The sequence below is a fragment of the Poecilia reticulata genome, chromosome 14, assembly GCF_904066995.2.
Source record: "Poecilia reticulata chromosome 14, P_reticulata-male-v2, whole genome shotgun sequence".
In the NCBI taxonomy this organism is placed as follows: domain Eukaryota; kingdom Metazoa; phylum Chordata; class Actinopteri; order Cyprinodontiformes; family Poeciliidae; genus Poecilia; species Poecilia reticulata.
In genome coordinates this window covers 606,882-626,991 of record NC_088843.1, presented here as the reverse complement: position 1 = coordinate 626,991, position 20,110 = coordinate 606,882, and the positions used below count along the sequence as shown (strand labels likewise).

The 20,110-nt window shown below is 44.9% G+C and overlaps 2 long non-coding RNA genes across 2 annotated transcripts; one reads left to right on the top strand and one right to left on the bottom strand.

Moving 5' to 3' along the window:
- Window positions 1-2,428: 2,428 nt before the first annotated feature.
- Window positions 2,429-19,306, top strand: LOC103459995 (uncharacterized). The gene is made up of 3 exons (XR_532840.2): window positions 2,429-2,569; window positions 3,559-3,639; window positions 18,542-19,306. It is a non-coding gene; the product is annotated as an uncharacterized LOC103459995 (long non-coding RNA).
- Window positions 11,183-17,360, bottom strand: LOC103459994 (uncharacterized). Its single transcript, XR_532839.2, has 2 exons — window positions 17,011-17,360; window positions 11,183-11,467 (listed from the first exon to the last, which is right to left on the bottom strand). It is a non-coding gene; the product is annotated as an uncharacterized LOC103459994 (long non-coding RNA).
- Window positions 19,307-20,110: the final 804 nt, after the last annotated feature.

The following is a 20,110-nucleotide window of genomic DNA, read 5'->3' as shown; positions in this document are numbered from 1 at the left end:
CAGATTATCATGAGAGGATTTCTGAATGTTTGCTGTTGTGTCCATTAGGAGAAGATGTTGCAGAAATGTTGGCTGAAGCTTTGGGTCGACTGATGGAGACTTCAGGTTGACTCACACCTGAACTGACAGCTGACCCAAAGTGATGCTGCTCCGTAAAACCACCTGCAAATTCCGTCCCTGTCTGAGATCTTCATATATCAGCCGCATCCTGCTGCAGCCAGAGAGCCTGACGTGTTCTTGGCGGAACGTCTCAGAGAGCGAGCATCGCTTATTGATTAGCAGAAAAATGCCTGCTGAGCAGCTCCAGCGACGTTTGTCAATCACAGAAAAGGTCAGCAGCGTATTTCATCTCACAAAGCAAATCCTGGAAGTAGCTGGACCTGAGAAACACGCATTCACGGTCGTATTTACATCAGCACATGCTCCACCTCAAGCTCTCATCATCCCTGAGGAAAAAACCATGATGGATGTGTTTTTCAGAAAGGACATGTAGGTGAAACTCCTCTATCTGCTTCTCAGAGAGAAAGGTATTCAGGAGGGAGAGGACAACGTCGCCCCGTCCGACAATTTACTGCCCTTCCCTGGGAATCCCACATGATCCCAGAGCGGGAATGGAAAGGGGGGAAGGCTGGAACAGTAAACTCAGCCTGGCAGTTTTATCTTGATTGTCAGATAAAACGCTATCTGCAGCTCTAAAGGCCGAGCATGAGAGTCTTTAGCAGGAGGTACTTTAGCTCCTTCTCACGTTCTGCTTTCTGATAAAAACCCACAAGGACTCCGTCATTAACGAGGCCAGAGAGAGTGCAGAGTCTTTTGAAGACTTCTCTCTAAAGCAGCGGCGCACTTGCGGAGGAAATAAAAACCTTTCTTTGGGCTCATCAATCAGAAGCTGCAGGACTTCAGCTCAGCTGCGTCATGAAGGAAGAGCAAAAACCCGGTAAGCCGAAGAGCAGCAGCTCTACAGAGAACATCACTTCTACACCAAAACAACATTCTCCCTGCTCCTCATGTGTGTGTGCGTCCACACACACACACACAGTAGCCTGACCCGGGCCGGGTTAAAGAGGAGTTAGGGAGGAGGAGGAGGAGGAGGAGGAAGATGAACTCTGGTTATCTTCAGCCTGTGAGCAGAGCTTTCCCACCGCGCTGCTCGGCCTCTGGAGTAACGCACCGTCCAAATCTCCCTCTGACAGTTTTATCTGATCAAGGTTTCAATAAAAACGCTAAACTATGACTCGGCTTGATGACCTACAGGCTGAGAAATGATTAAACTTCGTGTTTATGTTGTGCTTCACGTGTTCGGCTTCGGTCGCCGCGGAGTCAGAGGAAGGTAATGAAAAGATGGAATCAGACCGCAGGGCTCATCCACAGCACAGCCTTTTTATTTTTAAAGCATTATTTTCCAGGGTGCAATGATCAGATTTGGAACAAATTCAAACGAGAGATGGACGGACATGTGGTCAAGGTTCACAATGTATGAATAAGTGTGTAAAAAAATATTATACACTATAAAACCTTATTTTATTATATGTATAAAGTTGTTTTAAAAACATTTCACAATTTAACATGACTTTATTTCATAAAAGCTTCTTGAAAATGATATTTTTAATGGAAACAGTCAGTAGCTGTGCTTTCATAATGGTGCAAATTCAAATTACAAAAATAAAATTGTTTTGATTGAAAAAAACTGTTTTTTTGATAAAAGCTTTTGCTCCAGGATGAACTGGGTTTCTGGTTATAATCAAATTATGATATTTTGAAAAATTGCAATAGAAACACTTTTTCCGCACCATTAGTCACATGATCATCAACCAGAAGTTACTACTGGAGGAAAAGACAAAATGGAAGACAACAGGAAGTGGTAGAAGGATGATGGTGCTGCGTGTTTTTTAAACTTATCATGTGAACAGACTTATTCACATGTGATTGCCAAACTGTGTTTTTTAGATATTGGCAAAAATATTGACAAAGTTTTGCATATATTTGTAATGGAAATGCGGTTACTATTACATTTACTGCAGTATTTACTTAAATACAAATAAATCTGAAACAAAAATATATAGTTAGACAAAAAATGAGAGGAAGGCGGCGCTACAGGAGAGAAGAGAGAAATCTGGACACAGAACAGCTCATTATTCAGAATACAGAAACGTAATACAGGAAAATATCAATGTTATGGTTGAATTTGAAATAGTAAAATAATTCACATTTTAATTTAGTTATTTTAACAGAATATGATCATACTGTAAATACTTCTGTAATTAAGGACGTTTTGAGTCAAACTCCTATCAGCAGGTGGCGGTAATGCAACCTTAACGTTTCTTGCCAACCGCCATTAAATAATAATAATAATAATAATAATAATAATAATAATAATAATAGTTGTTTCCGGAGCCGCTCTGTTTCCACCGGATGATGTTGGGCCGCAGCAGCAAATGTTGGTGTTGAACCCAGAATGTGTTCCTGAGCAGCGACAGTTTAAAATCTACTGATGTCCTGCAGTAACAATTAGCACCAGAGTTAGCATCACTCACCAGAGAAATGTCCGTTTGGAAGAGCAACCATTCAGGTTAGCTTTTAGCCTGACGAGGGCGCTAAGCTACACTATGCTATGTTTGTTTTTATGCTATGCTACATATTGTGTCACTGACTCACGGGGGTCTGAACATGTTTGAATTTAGCGCTTTAGCATTAGCTTATGCTAAATGCCCGTTTCTATGGGAACCCGCCTCTATCTAACGCTAGCTTCCTCCACCAATAGCCTCAGTGATATTAGCAAAGCTAACGAGTTCAGTGATGAAATCAGCTCAATTTGACCTCGTGGTGTGTTTTACACAAACTGCTCCTCCTAAACCCCAACTGTGGTTCAGATTCACACAGCAGCAGCTGGAAGTGTTGAAACTCTGACAGGAGTGAAGGGAAATGTGCGGAGGCGGGTGTGTCGGGTGAGGCTGAGAACCGCGACAGGCTTTTCTTCAGGTCGCTCTGCCCAAACATGACGGCTTGTTTACCTGTCAGGTTGTTGCTTTTGTCTGGGCCTCCCACAGGAGACAAAGGAGAAGGAGCTTTAGCTTCTTACCGACCAGGACCACCAGTGAAGTGTGTGTGTGTGTGTGTGTGTGTGTGTGTGTGTGTGTGTGTGTGTGTGTGTGTGTGTGTGCTCATTTAAACATTTTCACTGTTTTCCAATAGATGCGCATTTATATGATGTGTTTTTGTATTTCTGCGGGCGCAGACGCACATTACTGCGCCGTTTTCTCTGTTGTTTTGCGTGTTTGTGTGCGGATGTAAAAATGTGTGACTAATTGGTTCTCTGTCGGTGCAGTGATGGGTTTGTGACCGGGGTCAGAGGTCAGGGGTTTGACGTCATTTTAACTAGAAACCCCACAATATGATGATGAAGTGTTGTTGTTGACACACATTATGGAGAATTAACACACACACACACACACACACACACACACACACACACACACACACACACACACACACACACACATTAACCATCTTTTTGCTTCAGTCAGAAACCTGTTGATTGGCGCTTCCGGTTATTTTCAGACCAGTGACATAAGGATGACGGGACGACGCACCACATGCCGGACTGAAGGGTTAAAATGATCATCAGTCATATTTAATCACGTAGGTGTGACATTTCTGCTGTGAGTCAAGTTTCATACTGTAGTCATAAGTAACAACTGAATCTGTCTCAGTGTTAAACCTTTAAGCTCCACATGACGCAACAGAAACGCGAGTTATGTAAAGCAGGAATTTAACTAAACTAGAATTTTATGTGATTTATTTTAAATATTTTATTCTTTACTTGCTTATTCAGTTTTGAAATGTCGTCACATGAAGATAAATTGTTTTTTTAATAAAAGATAATTTCACAGTATCAGCTTTCTAAAACAATTTATCATTATAATTATTATTGTTCCTTTATTAAAATACTGCAGTTAAATCAGGTGTCTGATTAATGTGGTAAACAAATATCCCTGCTTCAGCATTTATTATTATTTGATAAATATTTACAGTAAGATTTTCACTTGATAAACTGAGAATACTTTAGTTATAGTGATTTTTATGCTACTTTTTCAAGTTATAATGAAAATATACCAGAGATAATTAGTTTATAAAATTTGTCTCTCAGTTGGTTCACTGAATTATATCAGCAAACAGATAAATGCACATAAAAAATAAGCGATAATAATAAATGAATAAAATACAGACTTTACAGTAAAGTCAGATATATGAGGTCAGAAAAACTCAGTTTACATGATTAGCAGATTTCTTACATTTTAGGAAATCATTGACTAAATTATGATATAAGAATATAGCAACAAATTTAACATTTAACATCCATCATGAGTTATAATTATGTTTTAATCTGTGAGATTAAAAAGAGATTATAGTTTCACTGATTATAAAACAGCGTCTGGAGAAACTGCAGAAAACAAAAATCTGCTGCATCAAACTGAAGATTCAAAATAACATTTTAACACCAGAATACCTTAAAACGACGTTCTGTTGTCATGGAGACATTTCTGATCGAAATGCAAACACGACTAATCTCCTAAAAATGGATTATTAACCTTCTGTTCATAATCTCAAGTTTTAAAGCTGAAATTCTGCCTGTAAATCTGATAAAAAGGATTTTATTCATGAAACGATAAAATGTCAACATCAGTACTGATGTTAATGTCATAAATGTGAAGATCAATTAAAAAAATCAAATAATGTGAGAGAAAATACAGAAGGAAATAATCCCTGAAGGCAGATTACATTTCCAAACAGAAAACTACATTAACCTGATTATGATGACGATTATAAAAATAATCATTTCAAATTTAAAAGTAACTGAATGCAAACAGTTATTAAAGAAAGTAAATATTCTGATATAATATAAAGCATCCATGGATTTTAAACTAATAATCACCAAAAATAAATAAAATATGGAAATGTTTTCAGCATTACTTAAAAAATTTTGACTTTTATATGAATTCATAAAAAAGAAGTTCATTTTAAATAATCAGAAAAGTCGTCCAGCTGATTATAAATTTTTTCAGGTAAGATCTTTTGTTTTCATCCTTTTGGTTTATAAAATGAATGAATGTTTTTATGTAAATGTTTTATAGAAATTAACAGGCGACATCCAGGTTTTCCTGATCCGTTAAAGTCTCTGTTTGTTGAATCTCTTTCAAAAGGCATTTTCCTCTTTATGGGACATTTTGTTCAGCAGAAATGAAAACTGTATTTACTCAGCGAGAATGAGAGTTATGGTGAGACCAGGCTGCAGCAGGAGCCCTGCAGCAGCAACAGCCTGGCTGCAGCAGCATCAACAGCCTGGCTGCAGCAGCATCAACAGCCTGACTGCAGCAGCATCAACAGCCTGACTGCAGCAGCATCAACAGCCTGACTGCAGCAGCAGGAGAGCTGAAGCTGCAGCAGCATGAACAGCCTGACTGCAGCAGCATCAACAGCCTGACTGCAGCAGCATCAACAGCCTGGCTGCAGCAGCTGCAGCAGTGTGATTGACGAGCCTCTCTTGTCCCTTCCTCATGTGACGGCGTAACCTCTGAGCAAACAGCTGCTGCTGCTACTTGCTCTGCATTTTTCTCCTCCTTTGATTCCCGTCTACATGAGAATCGTCTGTAATAATTCAAAGCCATTTCGACATCGCTGGATCTGTTTGCGTGCAGTCGGTGCTTGTGTTTAATTGTGTGTGTCCTAAAGCTCCTGCTCCTGTGTGTGTGTGTGTGTCTACCTGTGTGGCGGTGGGTAAGCCCAGTAAATCTCTGTTTGTCTCAGTCTGAGAACCATAATGCTGTGAGTCACTGTGAAAGCGGGCGAGCTCAAACCCAAAGCACTCTATCTATCTATCACAGGAATCAGCCGTCGCCGCTGTCGTTTACTGAGCTAATCCTCAAAGGCCACATTAATATGATAAGTATAGGTGTGATTAAACCATGTTAAAGGTGCCTGTAAACTGTCGATGTTCCCATCTTTGTGAAGAGGAGCAGAGTGAGCGTGGGCGACGCTGCTCTCCACATTCTTCACTGAGACCTCAGTCATGTCGAGGCGGCGCGGTGGGGCTCGCTTCCTCATGGTTTCAGGCTGAAATGCTGAAACTTTTCAACTTTTATCACGTGGATTCCATGTTTGGGGCACAATTTGTTTTTAACTTTGTGCTTTATTGATTTTCTTTCCATTTGAAACTACTCCATCCGTCTGAGGGTCTTAGAAGCCCATTAAACGAGCCGTGTGGATTTTTAAGTTGGGTTCTGTAGAGAAGAGGTTCCTCTGTGTCCACTGGAGTTAGACCGGCTGCAATATGAAAATACTTCAGACTCCCTCTAAAAACATTTAAGCTGCTTATTTTAATAACTCGCACATAAAACCTAAACCTTAAAGAGAAACTATTGAGCAAAATTCACGTTTTGATGTGTTTGTTCTGTATTTTGTGTCTGTGCTGCTTCTGCAAACAGATTAAAAACACGCAGACATTTTTTGGCAATAAGTTCATGTTTGTTGATGTTTGGAAAAAAAGCCATTTCAAAAACGATTGTTAAATCACATTTGACGCCACTGTTACCTAGCGACCACAGCGAAGCTCAGCCCGTTACCTAGCGACCACAGCGAAGCTCAGCCCGTTACCTAGCAACCACAGCGAAGCTCAGACCGTTACCTAGCGACCACAGCGAAGCTCAGCCCGTTACCTAGCGACCACAGCGAAGCTCAGCCCGTTACCTAGCGACCACAGCGAAGCTCAGCCCGTTACCTAGCGACCACAGCAAAGCTCAGCCCGTTACCTAGCGACCACAGCGAAGCTCAGCCCGTTACCTAGCAACCACAGGTGATCTCCAACTGCTGGTTTTTATGCGCTGTACAATGGCTGCAGGAAAAGACAAGCGGTTAGTTGTTGGCTTGCTGTGTTCTGGCTGGTTGTGCAGGAGGCTCCACTGTGTTTTACTTTCAGGGTTTTCAGTGTCGTCTGTTTTAAACACATGAATGTTTCGCCTATCAGTCTGAAAAATGACGGAGTTCGATGCGCAGAAGCAGGAAGTGTTTCGTTCATCCTGGTCTCCAGAAGAAAATGCTCCTCCTGCTGTGAAGCAATAGTTAGCGCTGGCGCTGCTCACCTTGATGACATCATGACCTTTGACCTTCACGGGCGACGTGTTGTTGTTGTTGTGAAATGGTCTTGCTTTGAACACTGACATGGCCGCCAGTTTAACATTTTACACTTGAATATATCCTTTCATCAAATTTTACTGTAAAACCGGAAAGAATCCCAATCAAGTTTTTAATTTATGAATTCATTCATTAATGGCAAAATGCAAATCTATCCAACTTCTGAGCCTAATAACTGGCTACCACACTTCAAAAACACAAAATCTTACTTACAACACGGGGAAAATATCATGTTTTAATGAAATAATCCTTCAGTAGAACTTAAAATAATAACCCATGTCTTGCGTAAAATGTTACTTGTAAGTTAGTTTAGTCAAGTGAACTAAGATATTTGCAACAGAAACTAGATAAAAAAACATGAAAGGTTTTGTTTTTGCAGTGCATGTCTTGTTCTGATGTTCTGCTTTTTCAGTGACGTTTCTACAACATCTGGTGGGGCTGTAAACCACACGTTTAGTCAGGTTATCAGGGTTTTTTCTCTAACTGTGTTTAACACAGAAAAGCAACTCTTTGTTGAATTGCTGGAGTTGAAATCAATAAATGATTGTTAACCCTGTGAGGATCGACGTGTTCAGTGACGGTACATCAGGATCTGAATCCTTCGGCTGATAATCTCCTGACTTCAAAGCCGTTATTTCAGTCTTTTGTCTTTATTACCACCAAGCAACCAAGTCTGAGCTAAAACCTCTTTGACTCATCAAAGGAAATCAGTAAAATAACCGTGAAAAAAGAAAGAAACTCGTCTGGTTGAGATTTCAAAGTGATGCCTCTTTGTTTTCTGTTTCTATTTTACTATAATTTCATGATTAATCAAGAATGTTAATTAATAAATGCATCAGTTTGTTCTGATTGCTGCGAACTCGGTGCCTGACCTTGGATGGTGAAATCGTAGCGGTTGGTGTTACGGTACAGAACAAGGTCCCTTTAAGACTTTTTAAGGCCGTCATGAGTGGATTTTAAGATCTGTGTCTCCACAGAAATGTACAAACCTCATGCAGCCAGCTGCTGATTAGTTAGCTTTTAAAACGGCTAACTAGCTGGAATGCTTTAGCAGTGAATTAGCTGTATTGCCTGGTTGCCTAGCAACACAGGCTGATCTCCAGCGTTTGGTCAGCTGGTTTTCCCGCTGTATGCGCTGTACAATGGCTGCTGGAAAAGACAATAGTGTTACTGACTTGCTGCATTCTGGTTGGTTGTGCAGGAGGCTCCACTAATGCTTTTCAAAGATGGACGGTTGTATAATTGCTCATCTGTTGGCAGCCCAAAAGGTCACCTTTAACCTTTTATTTTGAAATTCCTTTTGTCTGTTGCTCCTTTTTGTGGATGATTTATTTTATTCATATTAATAAAAATGAAATGGCGTGTTTCTGTTTGGACCCTCTGAACTGCAGCCATGTGACGCCTGCAGCGCTGAAACAAAGCGTTAGCTTCTCCTTCGCTCCGCTTTGCGTTTGAATATCAGGGCGTGGTCCAGCATGGACATAACTCTTCATTCGCTCAGCGTCACAGAAGGTCTCGTGTTTTTTCCCTCCTTGCCTTTCTTCTCTCTCTGTCATGCCCCTCCATATTTTCCCTCTGCCTATATCTCTTTCCCCATCTCCACCCCACCCTAAATCCATCCATCCTTTCCCCATATTGTGTAAAAACCAGCTGCTGCTCTTTCGGTGTCCTGGCCTGGCGAGCTGAGTGCTGGAGGACGGAGATAAATCCTGCTGGACATATTTCTTTGAGACAGAGAACGATGGGGGCGCGGGGCGGGGAACACATTAGAGGGTTTGGGACAGAGGACAAATGGTGAAAAACGAGAAGAAAAGACTGAAGACAAATTTCAGGCTGTAGAGAGGATCTGTCACACTTTGATCTGATCTACATGTTGTGCTGCTTCGTCTTTGGGTTTGGATGGTTCCTGAGACGTTCAGGCCGGGTTACAGAGTGGAGCTGTCCCAGAAGCTGCTCAGGTTTTTATCTTTAATAAAAGATAAAAACCAACTGATCCCGCTCCAGTTAGTTTGTCCAGAAAGTCCGATTTGTTTGGTGTGACCTCTAATCGACCTCTGACCTCTGTTCCTCCAAACCTCGGTCTGGGTTTGTTTGAATGTGAGCGCCAAGCGGACCGGAGACCGCTCCAAAAGCAGGAAGTGGACTTCAGAGCAGGGCATTGGAACGAGCAAACAGAAATGTGGCTTTTTGTTCCAACTTCATGTTCTGTAACTTCTGGACTGGGAGAATCTGGAACCGGACCCAGAACCTTCCAAACTCTCTTTACATAGATTTATTTTCTGTTTCAGATGAATCAGATCAGATAAATGTGACAATACAGGTTGAAGAAGTTGGATTAGAGATGAGCAGAACTTTAAATGACCTCAGAAGAACAAAAGGTCCTCATGAAGTTTCATAAGAAGCTCCGGCATCTGGAAAGCAAAATGCAAACAAATAATGATTATTATTTTGTTTCTATTCAGTATAAACAGAAAAAATCACGTTAGTGTAGCTGGACTTCTTCTTGAGTGCAAAAGCTCATAGTTTTCATGAAATGTTCTAGATTTTGACTTCAGGTTAAAGTTTGGAGAGTTTATTTCTTCCATCTTTTTAAAACGATTGGAGAATATTTCCGTCATTGTAAGTTTGGTATAAAGAGGGAATGTTCTGTCTGCAGCGTGCCGAGGTGAGATGCTTGTCAGACTGAAGGCCTGCGAGTCGAGCTGACGTCTTGAAGAGATTGGAGTGGCTCTGAGGTCAGAGGTCACGTAAACACAGCTGGCTCAGAAACGCTGTCCTCTCGTCTGCTCCATCCTTTTCTTCTCAGTTGTTTTTCTTTAATCTTCGACGCGTCCTCTCATTCTCTGCTCACCTTTCTACATTTGCTTATCATTTGCACAAATGTGGGTCTCCCTGCTATCTGCTGCTCCATTAGGCTTCCTTTCTGTCTCTTCATCATGTCTGCTCCAGCTGGAATGTTCCCTTGATTTCCAGATCCTTCACATCTTCACGTTGTTGTCAATAAATCTGTCTTTACTTCCTTCTGTCTCCTCTGTTACTGCTCTGGCCTTTCATCTGCTGCTCTATCTGCGCCGCATGGCACCGGGCCGGACGGCTCAGCTTCTCCTGACAGGATCCACCGCAACCTCAGCATGTTGGCTGAAGTCTGCTGGAATTTTCCCATCAACCTAAATGTTGCTTGTGATGCTTAAACACTTGCAACGGCTCCAGAAACCGAATATGTCTGATATTTTTGGGCAAGGATTGAGGAAAACTACCTCAACGTTTTCATGAGATATCTGTTGAAACAACCCGTGTTCTGACCATCTGTGCTACCTCGTCAGATTTTCCTACCGCAGCACGGATAGATGGCCAAGTCTGTCTGTCTGTGCTACCCGTCTAAAACCGCTACCGTCATGTTTACAAACAGAAAACTACAGCAGATTGTTAAATATACTGGATAACATTATCGAGTGACTGAAGTGGAAGCAGTTAGCTTAGCTTAGCATCGGAACAATTTATACACACGACGAAACCACAGAAGATCATTTCCTTCATCTGAACATCCTACCATTTAAAATTAAAGCTATAGATGTATGAACCTTCCTTCCTTCCTTCCTTCCTTCCTTCCTTCCTTCCTTCCTTCCTTCCTTCCTTCCTTCCTTCCTTCCTTCCTTCCTTCCTTCCTTCCTAACACCTTGTCCCTAACTGGGAGCTGCTGCTGCCTCTCCAGCTAGCGTTCCGGGTGAGAGGCGGGTCACCTGGACAGGTCGCCAGTCTGTCACAGGGCAACACAGAGACACACAGGACACACACACACACACACACACACACACACACACACACACACACACACCTAGGGAGAATTTAGAGAGACCAGTTAACCTGACAGTCATGTTGTGGGACGAAGCTGGAGTTACTAGAATGTTCTACCTTTAAAAGTATTTTAAATCCAGAGGCGTTTGTCAGAATAAACAGGTTTTCATTGAAATGAAATGAAACACACACACACACATCACTGTAACTCTGTTAATCCGTTTTATGTCAGTCTGTTACCAGCAGCAGCCACAATGTGTCCACCAGGTCGCTGGAACGATGGGACATGATGAATATACGCTGATATTCTGGCCTGATTTCAGACATATCAGCTGCTGATATTGGCCCCATGTCTGTGGGAGCTGGTTTTGCTATTGATTCACAGAGGAACAATCAGCTGTTTTGTCAGGAGAACAATAAACGGAGCAGATGAACTGGTTGTGCGACTGGGCGTACTGGTTGGCAGACGGTTTAGCGCGGCTTCCTGGAAGGAACAATAAGGAATTCAGAACCAAACAAACTGAAACACCAGAAGTACAAGAACAACCAGATTTAACTTCCATCAACTTCTATTGATGACAAACGTTAGAAAGAAGAAAAGCGAAGTGGGAACTGCTGCAAACGCTGAGGCCTGCTGCTCAGACTGCAGAATCAGCTGCCAGTGTGGTCCCAGTTTGGGCCCAGTGAGGTCCCAGTTTGGGCCCATTGGTTCCCAGTGTGGTCCGTTCCATTGGTTCCCAGTGTGGTCCCATTGGTTCCCAGTGTGGTCCCATTGGTCCCAGTGTTGTCCCATTGGTCCCAGTATGGTCCCATTGGTCCCAGTATGGTCCCATTGGTCCCCAGTGTGGTCCCATTGGTTCCCAGTGTGGTCCCATTGGTCCCAGTATGGTCCCATTGGTCCCAGTATGGTCCCATTGGTCCCCGGTGTGGTCCTAGTGTGGTCCCATTGGTTCCCAGTGTGGTCCCATTGGTTCCCAGTTTGGTCCCATTTATCCCCACTGTGGTCCTAGTTTGGTCCCATGGGTTCCCAGTTTGGTCCCAGTGCGGACCCGGTGTGGTCCCACTTTGGTCCCAGTGTGTACCGTTTGGTCCCATTGATTCCCAGTGTGTTCCCATTGGTTCCCAGTTAGGTCCCATTGATCCCCAGTGTGGTCCCAATTTGGGCCCATTGGTTCCCAGTTTGGTCCCGGTGTGGTCCCAGTTTGGTCCCATTGATTCCCAGTGTGGTCCCATTGGTTCCCAGTTTTGTCCCAGTTTGATCCCATTGATTCCCAGTGTGGTCCCATTGGTTCCTAGTGTGGTCCCATGAGTTCCCAGTTTGGTCCCAGTGCGGACCCGGTGTGGTCCAACTTTGGTCCCAGTGTGTACCGTTTGGTCCCATTGATTCCCAGTGTGTTCCCATTGGTTCCCAGTTTGGTCCCATTGATCCCCAGTGTGGTCCCAATTTGGGCCCATTGGTTCCAAGTTTGGTCCCATTGGTTCCCAGTTTTGTCACAGTTTGATCCCATTGGTTCCCATTGTGGTCCCATTGGTCCCCAGTTTGATCCCATTGATTCCCGGTGTGGTCCCATTGGTTCCCAGTTTTGTCCCAGTTTGATCCCATTGGTTCCCAGTTTGATCCCAGTGTGGTCCCCAGTTTGGTCCCAGTGGTTCCCAGTTTGGTCCCATTGATCCCCAGTGTGGTCCCATTGGTTCCTAGTGTGGTCCCATTGGTTCCCAGTTTGGTCCCATTGATTCCCAGTGTGGTCCCATTGGTTCCTAGTGTGGTCCCATTGGTTCCCAGTTTGGTCCCAGTGCGGACCTGGTGTGGTCCCACTTTGGTCCCAGGGTGTACCGTTTGGTCCCATTGATTCCCAGTGTGGTCTCATTGGTTCCTAGTTTGGTCCGATTGGTTCCCAGTTTGGTCCCATTGGTTCCCAGTTTGGTCCCAGTGAGGTCCCAGTTTGGTCCCAGTTTGATCCCAGTGTGGTCCCATTGGTTCCCAGTTTGGTCCCATTGATCCCCAGAGTGGTCCCAATTTGGTCCCATTGGTTCCCAGTGTGGTACCATTGGTTCCCAGTGTGGTCCCATTGGTTCCTAGTGTGGTCCCATTGATTCCCAGTGTGTTCCCATTGGTTCCCAGTTTGGTCCCATTGATCCCCAGTGTGGTCCCAATTTGGGCCCATTGGTTCCCAGTTTGGTCCCAGTGTGGTCCCGGTGTGGTCCCAGTTTGGTCCCATTGATTCCCAGTGTGGTCCCATTGGTTCCCAGTTTGGTCCCATTGATCCCCAGTGTGGTCCCAATTAGGGCCCATTGGTTCCCAGTTAGGGCCCATTGGTTCCCAGTTTGGTCCCGGTGTGGTCCCAGTTTGGTCCCATTGGTTCCCAGTTTGGTCCCAGTGCGGACCTGGTGTGGTCCCACTTTGGTCCCAGTGTGTACTGTTTGGTCCCATTGATTCCCAGTGTGGTCTCATTGGTTCCCAGTTTGGTCCCATTGGTTCCCAGTTTGGTCCCATTGGTTCCCAGTTTGGTCCCATTGATCCCCAGAGTGGTCCCAATTTGGTCCCATTGGTTCCCAGTGTGGTACCATTGGTTCCCAGTGTGGTCCCATTGGTTCCTAGTGTGGTCCCATTGATTCCCAGTGTGTTCGCATTGGTTCCCAGTTTGGTCCCATTGATCCCCAGTGTGGTCCCAATTTGGGCCCATTGGTTCCCAGTTTGGTCCCAGTGTGGTCCCGGTGTGGTCCCAGTTTGGTCCCATTGATTCCCAGTGTGGTCCCATTGATCCCCAGTGTGGTCCCAATTTGGGCCCATTGGTTACCAGTTTGGTCCCAGTGTGGTCCCGGTGTGGTCCCAGTTTGGTCCCATTGGTTCCCAGTTTGGTCCCATTGATCCCCAGTGTGGTCCCAATTAGGGCCCATTGGTTCCCAGTTTGGTCCCAGTGTGGTCCCGGTGTGGTCCCAGTTTGGACCCATTGAGTCCCAGTGTGGTCCCATTGGTTCCCAGTTTTGTCCCAGTTTGATCCCATTGGTTCCCAATGTGGTCCCATTGGTCTCCAGTTTGATCCCATTGATTCCCAGTGTTTTCCCTTTGGTTCCCAATGTGGTCCCATTGGTCCCCAGTTTGATCCCATTGGTTCCCAGTGTGGTCCCATTGGTTCCCAGTTTGATCCCATTGGTCCCCAGTTTGATCCCATTGATCCACAGAGTGGTCCCAATTTGGTCCCATTGGTTCCCAGCGTGGTCCCATTGGTTCCCAGTGTGGTCCCATTGGTCCCCAGTGTGGTCCGTTCCATTGGTCCCCAGTGTGGTCCCTTTGGTCCCCAGCGTGGCCCCATTGGTCCCCAGCGTGGTCCCATTGGTTCCCAGCGTGGTCCCATTGGTCCCCAGCGTGGTCCCATTGGTTCCCAGTGTGGTCCCATTGGTCCCCAGCGTGGTCCCATTGGTTCCCAGCGTGGTCCCATTGGTTCCCAGCGTGGTCCCATTGGTTCCCAGCGTGGTCCCATTGGTTCCCAGCGTGGTCCCATTGGTTCCCAGCGTGGTCCCATTGGTTCCCAGTGTGGTCCCATTGGTTCCCAGTGTGGTCCCATTGGTTCCCAGCGTGGTCCCATTGGTCCCCAGCGTGGTCCCATTGGTTCCCAGCGTGGTCCCATTGGTTCCCAGCGTGGTCCCATTGGTTCCCAGCGTGGTCCCATTGGTTCCCAGCGTGGTCCCATTGGTTCCCAGCGTGGTCCCATTGGTCCCCAGCGTGGTCCCATTGGTTCCCAGCGTGGTCCCATTGGTTCCCAGCGTGGTCCCATTGGTTCCCAGCGTGGTCCCATTGGTTCCCAGCGTGGTCCCATTGGTCCCCAGCGTGGTCCCATTGGTTCCCAGCGTGGTCCCATTGGTTCCCAGCGTGGTCCCATTGGTTCCCAGCGTGGTCCCATTGGTCCCCAGTGTGGTCCTATTGGTTCCCAGTGTGGTCCCCAGCGTGGTCCCATTGGTCCCCAGCGTGGTCCCATTGGTTCCCAGTGTGGTCCGTTCCATTGGTCCCCAGCGTGGTCCCATTGGTTCCCAGCGTGGTCCCATTGGTCCCCAGTGTGGTCCTATTGGTTCCCAGTGTGGTCCCCAGCGTGGTCCCATTGGTCCCCAGCGTGGTCCCATTGGTTCCCAGCGTGGTCCCATTGGTCCCCAGTGTGGTCCTATTGGTTCCCAGTGTGGTCCCCAGCGTGGTCCCATTGGTCCCCAGCGTGGTCCCATTGGTCCCCAGTGTGGTCCTATTGGTTCCCAGTGTGGTCCCCAGCGTGGTCCCATTGGTTCCCAGTGTGGTCCTATTGGTTCCCAGTGTGGTCCCCAGCGTGGTCCCATTGGTTCCCAGCGTGGTCCCATTGGTTCCCAGTGTGGTCCGTTCCATTGGTCCCCAGCGTGGTCCCATTGGTTCCCAGCGTGGTCCCATTGGTCCCCAGTGTGGTCCTATTGGTTCCCAGCGTGGTCCCATTGGTCCCCAGTGTGGTCCTATTGGTTCCCAGCGTGGTCCCATTGGTTCCCAGCGTGGTCCCATTGGTTCCCAGCGTGGTCCTATTGGTCCCCAGTGTGGTCCCATTGGTCCCCAGTGTGGTCCCATTGGTCCCCAGTGTGGTCCTATTGGTCCCCAGTGTGGTCCCATTGGTCCCCAGCGTGGTCCCATTGGTCCCCAGCGTGGTCCCATTGGTTCCCAGTGTGGTCCGTTCCATTGGTCCCCAGCGTGGTCCCATTGGTTCCCAGCGTGGTCCCATTGGTTCCCAGCGTGGTCCCATTGGTTCCCAGCGTGGTCCTATTGGTTCCCAGTGTGGTCCGTTCCATTGGTCCCCAGCGTGGTTCCATTGGTCCACAGCGTGGTCCCATTGGTTCCCAGCGTGGTCCCATTGGTTCCCAGTGTGGTCCGTTCCATTGGTCCCCAGCGTGGTCCCATTGGTTCCCAGCGTGGTCCCATTGGTCCCCAGTGTGGTCCTATTGGTTCCCAGCGTGGTCCCATTGGTCCCCAGTGTGGTCCTATTGGTTCCCAGCGTGGTCCCATTGGTTCCCAGCGTGGTCCCATTGGTTCCCAGCGTGGTCCTATTGGTCCCCAGTGTGGTCCCATTGGTCCCCAGTGTGGTCCCATTGGTCCCCAGTGTGGTCCTATTGGTCCCCAGTGTGGTCCCATTGGTCCCCAGCGTGGTCCCATTGGTCCCCAGCGTGGTCCCATTGGTTCCCAGTGTGGTCCGTTCCATTGGTCCCCAGCGTGGTCCCATTGGTTCCCAGCGTGGTCCCATTGGTTCCCAGCGTGGTCCCATTGGTTCCCAGCGTGGTCCCATTGGTTCCCAGCGTGGTCCCATTGGTTCCCAGTGTGGTCCTATTGGTTCCCAGTGTGGTCCGTTCCATTGGTCCCCAGCGTGGTTCCATTGGTCCCCAGTGTGGTCCCATTGGTCCCCAGCGTGGTCCCATTGGTCCCCAGCGTGGTCCCATTGGTCCCCAGCGTGGTCCCAGTTTGAAGGCAGTATTTCTGATGGTTTCCACTGAGTCTCTCCAGCAGCAGCAGCTTGCCGCCGTCTGGCCCTGCGGCCTGAATGAATGGTAAACTGTCGGCCGGTTAGCGGTCAGCGGTTCACCATGCGGCTTTCTGAATGTGTTAAAGATGATGGATGGACGTTTCAGTGAGGACAACAGGAGACAAAAGGCTTCTTTGTCCAACTGGATAAATATTGAGGCAGTTAAATAAAGCTTAACAAAAGGTTAATCTGTGTGCTGGTAGACATTACCCTCAGCATATATCCTCTTTCTGATGTGTGCGGCCTGAGTGATGGATGCTGCTGTGGGTGGGGTGACGGTGACAGACGTTGCTACAGTAGCTTTCAGCGTTTTTCTCTGCTTTGGGCGTTTTCCTTGTTTGCTGGAATGAGTCGCTGCCCTTTTGTCAGCTTTTCAAACTGCTGTTTTCAGGCCACCTGTTCCGTCTGTTGTTTTTGTCTTCTGTCTGCATGAACGTGTGATTTGACTCATGCTCTCTGCTCCCATTCAGTTAAAGTGATGTCTCTTTTTCATTGCTGGTCCTACCTGCTCAATGGAGGTTCAGGATGGAGTGAGAGCGGCCGATCCTTCCTGCATGCTATGCAAAGAGTCGGCTGGTCAGCGCCGCTCCTGCTCTCATCCTACAGATGGCCCACGCTATTCAGACAAATAAAATTGCTGCCATGCAAAGAGGAAGCGATCTCCAGATTCGTCATTTTTGCGCCACTTGACTGACGTGTTTTCAAACTCAGATGCATGAGGGAAACCGTTGGCGTGCTGCGTTTGTTCTGCTGCAGTGACTGAATGCGCAGCAGAGAAAAGAGTTTGCATGGATCATTTTCCTGTCTAAACAAGACGGCTGCATTTGCATAACTGGGATGCGGTGTGGAGCTGAATGGACATGCACGCCAAAATTATGATTTTCTGCTGTACAATGTCCTGAAAACGAGCCATAGAAACGAGCTGGTGTTCGGCTCGTTTCCATGGCAACCAGCTCGTTTCTATGGCAACCGCTTTACTCTGAGCTGAAGTCGTTAGCTAACCTGGGATTAGTTTGAGTGTAAAATGGGCCAAACAATAAAAAGTAATCCTGTAAATGGGATTTCATTTCAACTTTTCACTTTTCTCAATGCTTAAAAAAATAAAAGAGACGACATAAATACAAAATCTGACGATGCAGGATTTTATATTCATGTGCGCTTTCGATAATAAAGTTCAGTTTGAGAGTGTAGTTTTTAATAAATCATGGAGTGGTTCTGATGCTGCTTAATATTTAAAAAAAGAGAAAATAAAATTCTAGAAATGTCTTAAAACATGTTTGCAACATTTTATCTAACCAGGTTTGAATCATTAAGATTAAAAATCTCATTTTCAAGAAACCTGAATTTTTATTTTCAACAATTACAAATAAAAACTACAGATATCAAAACCAAACGCAGTTGGGTCTGTTTAAAAGGTGTATTATGTAAATTATCTAAAAATAATTAAGTTTATTCCTTAAGTTGATCATTTTTTATTTTGAAAAGTGATAAACTTCTATTATGTATCAGAAAATAATGAGAGACTCTGTTTTTCATAAGATTTATTATGTAACATGAATCTCTTCATTAAAACCTTTTGAATTTGCTTGGATTTTTATAAATGAAAAAAGTGTCAAAGTAAAATTTACACTGCAAAAACACAAAATCCTACCAGTAGTTTTGGTCTAATTTCAAGTGCAAATATCTTTGTGCACTTGAAATAAGACAAAACTAACTTGCAGTTAACGTTTCAGCAAGAGAAATGAGCTTGTTTTAAGTCAGTAACTTTTTATATTAATGTAAAAGTTATACTTCTATTGGCTGATTATTTTTCCCAGCAAAAATATCTGCTGGTGGAACCAGAACTTTATCATTTATATTAAGGATTTATTGACTTAAAACAAGCTCTTTTCTTGCTGAAAAGTTACCTGTAAGTTCATTTTGTCTTATTTCAAGTTCACTGAGGTGTTTTAAGTTGAAACTAGACCTGAAATATTTTGTAATATTTTATGTTTTTGCAGTGTATGATGTAAAGTTGCTTTTTATCCCTCTTGCAGTCGGGGCTCAACGCTCGGGAAGAGCGAGGCGGATGTCGCAGTCGGACGACGAGGAAGCGACGGCGGCGGCGCATCAGACCGTCACTTCCTGAAACCACGAAAACCGGGAAAAATGATGAAAGTGCGCCAAGGTCAGTGGGACCCCTGGTACGGCACACGGAGGCGGCGGGAAGAATGAAAATGTCCAGATACATGAAGAACTCTGTTGGAACATGTAAAAACCAGATGACACAAAGTTTTAACTGGGCATCTTTAGAAATCCTGCCTGGTTTCTCACACAAAGGTGCTTTTTTATTAATCTAAAAATAGTTTTATAATTACAGCCTGTGCTCTGAACCTAAAATGTGCGGCTGGGTTAAATCTGATCGATGTTTGCTGTAAGACGGTTATTACACATCACACATATAATTACCGATGATTAAATGCTGCTAGCATTCGCTCTGCCTTTCCCTCAAACGCTGTGCTTCATTTTGCTTTGTTAGCTTTTCTCTCTTGAAGAGAAAGTACCTGCGATTAAGGAAAAATGTTCATCTTTATCCTGCCGGTTTGAGAGCTTGTGCCAAATAGGTAGTAAAAAATTATTTATGAAGATTCCTCAGCAACTAAAATCTGACCTGATTGTTTCATTCTCTGTACAATTTAAGGTGGATTTTTATTTTGCAGTGCTTTGTGGTTTTATGTCTGTAAAAAACACTTTATAAAGTTTGTTTATTGAAAACATGCAAACAATATCAACAGATATAATCTTATACATCTTTAAAACCAGTTATGTGTTGATTTCTGACCTTAGTTTTTGTTTGTAATTTGATAAATACAGACAGAAAATGGATGCAATATGTGCAAATATTGCATTGTTTTCTTAATCGTCTCTTTTTGGATTTTTTGGTTTATTTTGATAATGTGGTAAAAATGTTTCAGTAGATGATTTTTGTGTGAGTTCTTTTAGCCTCCTTATTGGTCCCAAAGTTCAAGACCAAAGCAGATGTAAAAATAGAAAACTATCTAAAGTAAAGAAACAGCCAGTATGCGTCTGTCATTTCTGTCAGGCCAAAGCTAAAATGGCCGACGAGGATTGAAACTTGGTATCAGCTAGTGCTAGCGCTGTAGCACAGCTAGCTGCTACACTGAAACAGCTTTGACTATGAGTGTCTGGTAAAATAATTTAAGACACTAAGAAAAACATTTTCAAGCGTTTTCTTTTAAAGAAGGAAAGAATAAATAATACCGCAGCTAATCTCTGTGTGTCGGTCCTCTTTACGTATGAGCTAGCATTAGCCGGAATCACTGTTAGCCATTGCAAAAAGTTTAAAAAAGTTTTAAACTCTGGATTCAGAACTTGTGTGATTATTAAAATGCCAACAAAAAAGTTTCTGTTATTGCAGAGAACTGCAGGACTAAAACTGGACTCTGTATTTGTTCTTTTTTAGGTCTATGATAGCATTCGCCCTGTGGCGCAGCTAGCTGCTAAGGCTAAAGATTAAACCTGCTTTAAATGTGATATTTTAAAAATATTAATAATAAGCCATATCAGAGCCAACATAGAGCAGAATACTAATAAGAAGCAAGCAC